This window comes from Pristis pectinata, chromosome 5 (genome assembly GCF_009764475.1).
Source record: "Pristis pectinata isolate sPriPec2 chromosome 5, sPriPec2.1.pri, whole genome shotgun sequence".
Classification (NCBI taxonomy): domain Eukaryota; kingdom Metazoa; phylum Chordata; class Chondrichthyes; order Rhinopristiformes; family Pristidae; genus Pristis; species Pristis pectinata.
Genome location: NC_067409.1, coordinates 57,354,988 through 57,361,011, shown reverse-complemented (window position 1 = coordinate 57,361,011; position 6,024 = coordinate 57,354,988).

Sequence of the window (6,024 nt, the reverse complement as noted above, 5' to 3'; positions counted from 1 at the left end):
CTAACTGTTTATAGTAATCCTAATGAAATTAGGCTTGCGATACACTAGCAACACAAACACTTTGACATAGCTGCACCACGTGTGTAATTTTGTAAGTCAGTCACATGGAGCTTTCTATTTATAGTTCTGACTTTTATAAGGGGTATCATAGTTCACAAGCCTTTCCAAATTTTCTAACCTTGTCCTCATCTGGCCTTAATGCACAAACACACAAATAGAGACACACTCATGTCCAGTGGGAATCATTGGTAGCAATCAGGGTTTTCGTCTTCCAGAACGAGGGGCTTTAGAGGACGGCTTCAGGACCCTTGATGACAGCTGCTATTTCCAGTGTTTTCTGCCTTCGTTTCAGGTTTCCAGTATCTATAATATTCTACTCTTGAACAGCCCCTTTGCCTCTGCATCCTCTGAACTTGGCTGCTATTGAAAAACAGACAAGGCAAGAGCTTAGGATCATCAAGATATGTAAGATACATGGATGATTTTCAAATAATTACTATGTTATATACATTTTAAAATTGTACTCCTGTGATAACTTGTTTTACTTCCTTTGTTATGTTACACAATAATAAAAATATTTCATTTGGTGGACCTTTCTCTTATCAAATCTTGCTTCCTATTAACATATATATAAACATTGTAATGCTATTTTGATACTTTAAGCATTTCTGTATGTTGAAATGGAAAAATGTTTATTTTCAGGAACAGTAATGTCTCTTATCCTGAATGCAAATACTGGTTTTAGCAATTGGTTTGGTTGTATGGTTGGCAGCAAAGGAATGACTCATTCTGACAACTCTGCAGCTGCCTAGACTTTTGTAGGCTTGTGACTATCAACGTACAATGACCAGAGATGGATTTCAGCAGGACTTCCTCTGCAGGCATCCTGGAACATGTGAAGAGGCTAAGCATGACTCTTCAATTAATCAGATCAAAGATTGAAGATTGGTTCTTGATAAACAAGGGATGAAAGGTTACCAGGGATCAGCAAGAATGCAGAGTTGAGGTTTTAATATTAATTATGATCTTACTGAATGTTGGAGCAAAGTCGAGGGAATGAGTGGCTTGCTCTTCTCACAATGTATTAATTCATAATTAATCCTTAATGAGCTCTGCAGGAGAAATTCCAGCATGCCAAAGTGGATAGATTGAATGTATCTGAGAGTGGAAGTTTAAAAATTTGGAAATCTGACACTAATCTGTCTTCATCCAGCCCACTTTCATGCTTAACAAACAATCTGCTGGGGGAAAGAATTGTTGACATTTCATGTCAAAAGTCCTGATGCAAGCTTTCCATCCAAAACATCACTAATTCCTTCCCACCATGCCCATCCCCACTCCCTCCGATGCTGCTTGACCTGCTCAGTCCCTCCAGCAGATTGTTTGTTGCTCCAAGTTCCTGCATCTGCAGTCTCCTCTGTCTCCACTTTCAGGCTTTACTGGGACAAGTAGTGGGCAGCAAACCAATCCCAGGAGCAGATCGGTAATTAAACACATTCATAATGTTCAACCGACGTTGCAGGTTTTGCAGCAGGTAGTGAGGTTCTGAGGCCTTGGGAAATACAGCAGCTGAAGGGAGGGGAGGACTACTTAAAAGGGAAAGTGTGCACCTTCACAGCATTGCAGGTATGGCAGGAGGAACATGAATGCACAACACTGGTACTCCAACCTGCTCCCTCCACCCTGTCCCACAATTACAAGCCCCAAAGCAAAGCCTCTGGGAGTGGGATCAGTCTGCAACAGCTCCTCTCCCAGCTGGAGTTTGGACCACTGGAATTGAGATGATGCATCAGGCTTACCTGGGGCTGTCCCTTCCTTCCTTTTCAGATTCCATAATCTGCAGCCCTTTGTTGCGTCCGCCAATCACGTCCCAGCCTCGGCCACTATCTCCACCCCTCCCTCCCACACCTGGCTCCATCTGCCTCACCTGGATCCACCAGTCACCTGCCTCCCCCCTCCCCCTCAACTCTGTAAACTGACTACCTCCCCTTTACACTCTCAGTCTTGATGCAGGGTCTCGACCTGACATGTCAACTATCCCTTTCCCTCCACAGATGCTGACTGATCCGCTGACTTCCTCCGGCAGCTTATTTTTTTGCTGCAGAATCCAGCATCTGCAGTCTCTTGTGTCTCCATTTACCTGGGGCTGTTGCCAGCTCTGCACCTTAACAGGATGCAAAGCCTGTCACTCAGGCTGAGTTCTGGCTGGAGGATCTTCTGGGGCCAGAAGATATATCTTGTTACAACTCTACACACTTCTCGGTCTTTCCCATTCAAAGCTCTGCTCTCAGTCTCAGCCTACATAAGCAGTCCCTGTCAATGTCCAGGTCATCGAATCTAAGTCAGGATGTAGAATTTAGAATATTCAATTCACAGTAAAAATTCTTCCTTAAGGAATGGGTTGGCCTTGATATTTTTGTCCAATGCAATAATGAGTTAACTTCAGGAGAAGATCCTGCATGTTCAGTGTACATGGGTTTTAGAATAGGCCATCAGCATTTCAGAAAGCAACATTACAGACACTGAGGTTCCATCAAAATTCTTGTAAAACTTGTTTTAAGAAAAGCTGGAGGTTAGAGTACAAAATCTAGAGAAACAAAGAACTGCAGATGCTGGAATCTAGATGAAAAACTATGATGCTGGAGGAACTCAGCAGGCCAGGCAGCATCCGTGGAGAAAAGCAGGCAGTCAACGTTTTGGGTCAGGACCCTTCCTCAGGGCTGAAGATAGGATAAGGGGAAGCCCAATATATAGGAGGGAAAAGCAGAGCAGTGATAAGTGGACAAAAGAGGGGAGGTGGAGTGGGCACAAGGTGGTGATAGGTAGATGCAGGTAAGAGACAGTGATCGGCAGGTGCGGGGGAGGTGGAGAGAGCAGATCCACCAGGGGATGGGTCAAAGGTAAGGAGAGAAAAAAAGGGGCTAGAAGAAAGATAGACTCGGAAAGGGAAGAAGAGAAGCAGCATGGTGGGGGTGGGGGTATGGGGAAGGGGTGTGGGGATTACAAAATCTAGACTGATTTAAATTTAAAAACCTTATTTAACCATAAGACGTTGAAAAACATATGGAATAATTCCCAGGATGGCAGTTGGTTTCAGGGGACAGGCTCATTGAGATCACTTCTGGGGAAAGTATGACCTGTCCAAAAGGGATGGTTTACAGCTGAATTTGAGGGGGAGCAATGCCCTTGTGGGCAGGTTTGCTAGAGCTGTTGGGGAGGGCTTAAACTAGGTTTGCAGGGGGATGGGAACCAGAGTTTTAGGTCGAATGATGTAGCAGTTGGTCAAAAGGTAGATGCAATGTGCGGAGAGACTGTGAGGAAGGATAGGCAGTGGATAGGGCATAAATTGCAGAAGTTGGATGTGTTGAAATTTATTTACTTTAATGCGAGAAGTATTAAGAATAAGGGTGATGAACAGAGCATGGATACTAAGAGCATGGATCAGTAGGTAGAATTACGATGTTGCGGCTATTACAGAGACTTGGCTGTCACAAGGGCAGGATTGGCTGATTGATGTTCCAGGGTTTAGATGTTTCAAAAGGGATAGGGAGTCACCAAACTCCGAGATCTAGGACTCAACACCTCCCTCTGTAAATGGATCCTTGACTTTCTAACCAACAGACCACAATCAGTGAGGATTGGAAGCAATACCTCTGGCACAGTTATTCTCAACACTGGTGCCCCACAAGGCTGCGTCCTCAGCCCTCTACTCTACTCCCTATATACTCATGACTGTGTGGCCAGATTCTGCTCTAACTCCATCTACATGTTTGCAGATGATACCACCGTTGTAGGCCGTATCTCAAACAGCGATGAGTCGGAGTACAGGAAGGAGATAGAGGGCTTAGTGGAATGGTGTCATGACAACAACCTTTCCCTCAACGGTTATTGACCAGGAAAGGGGGTGGTGTACATGCACCTGTCTACATCAATGGTGCTGAGGTTGAGAGGGTTGAGAGCTTCAAGTTCCTGGGTGTGAACGTCACCAATATCCTGTCCTGGTCAAATCACCTAGATACCATGGCTAAGAAAGCTCACCGGCACCTCTACTTCCTCAGGAGGCTAAAGAAATTCAGAATATCCCCTTTGACACTCACCAACTTTTATCAATGCACCATAGAAAGCATCCTACCTGGATGCATCACGGCTTGGTATGGCAACTGCTCTGCTCAGGACTGCAAGAAACTGCAGAGAGTTGTGGACACAGCCCAGCACGTCATGAAAACCAACCTCCCCTCCTTGGACTCTGTCTTTACCTCTTGCTGCCTTGGTGAAGCAGCCAGCATAATGAAAGACCCCACCCACCTGGGTCATTCTCTCTTCTCTCCTCTTCCATCAGGTTGAAGATACAGGAGCCTGAGGGCATGTACCACCAAACTTAAAGACAGCTTCTACCCCACTGTGATAAGACTACTGAATGGTTCCCTTCTACAATGAGATGGACTCTGACATCACGATCTACCTTGATGTGACCTTGCACCTCATTGCACTGCACTTTCTCTGTAGCTGTGACATTTTACTCTGTACTGTTATTGTTTTTACCTGTACTACCTCAATGTACTCTGTACTAACTCAATGTAACTGCACCTCGGTACAAGTGACAATAATAAACCAATACCAATACCAAGGGAGGGGGGTAAAAGGAGGGGGGAGTGGCATTGCTAATCAGGGATAGTATCACAGCTGCAGAAAGAGAGGATGCCATGGAAGGATCGTCTACTGAGTCAGTGTGGCATTGCTAATCATGGATCGTATCACAGCTGCAGAAAGAGAGGATGCCATGGAGGGATCATCTACTGAGTCAGTGTGGGTGGAAGTTAGAAACAGGAAGGGAGCAATCACTCTATTGGGAGTATTCTATTGGCCTCCCCAGTAGCCACCAGGACACCGAGGAGCAGATAAGCAGGCAGATTTTGGAAAGGTGCAAAAATAACAGGGTTGTTGTCATGGGAGACTTCAACTTCCTTAATATTGATTGGCACCTCCTTAGTGCAAAAGGATTAGATGGGGCAGAATTTGTTAGGTGTGTCCAGGAAGGATTCCTGACACAGTATGCTGTATGGGCAGGCTGACTAGAGGAGAGGCCATACTGGATCTAGTACTAGGCAATGAACTTGGACAGGTGACAGACCTCTTGGTGGGCAAGCATTTCAGAGATAGTGACCACAATTCCCCAATATCTAGCATTGCCATGGACAAGAATAGGAGCAAATGATATGGGAAAGTATTTAATTGAGGGAGGGGTAATTGCGATGGTATGAGACAGGAATGTGGGAACGTAAATTGGGAACAGATATTCTCAGGGAAATGCACAGAAGAAATGTGGAGTCTGTTTAAGGAACACTTGCATGGGTTCTGGATAGGTTTGTCCCACTGAGACAGGAAAAGAATGGTAGGGTGAAGGAACCATGGTTGACAAGAGAGGCGAAGCATTTAGTCAAGAGGAAGAAGGAAGCATACTTAAGGTTTAGGAAGCAAAGGTTCAGTCAGGGCTCTTGGGAATTATAAGGTAGCCAGGAAGGAGCTTAAGAAGTGACAGGAGAGCTAAAAGGGGACATGAGAAGGCCTTGGCAAGTAGGATTAAGGAAAACCTCAAGGTGTTCTGCACGTATGTAAAGAACAGGAGGATGACAAGAGTGAGGGTAGGACCGCTCAGGGAGAAAGGAGAAAACATGTGCCTGGAGGTGGAAGAGGTAGGGGAGGTTGTTAGTGAATACTTTACTTCAATGTTCACCAGGGAGAGGGACTTTGATGAATGTGAGGTTAGCATAGAACAGGCTAATGTGCTGCAGCATATTGAGGTTAAGAAAGGAGTAGTGTTGGAACTTCTGAAAAACATTAGGATAGATAAGTCCCCGGGACCAGACAGGATATACCCCAGGTTACTATGGGATGCGAGGCAAGAGATTTCTGGGGTGTTGACAATGATCTTTGCATCCTCCTTGGCCACAGAATGGTACCAGAGGATTGGAGGATGGCAAATGTTGTTCCCTTGTTCAAGAAAGGTAATAGCAATAATCCTGG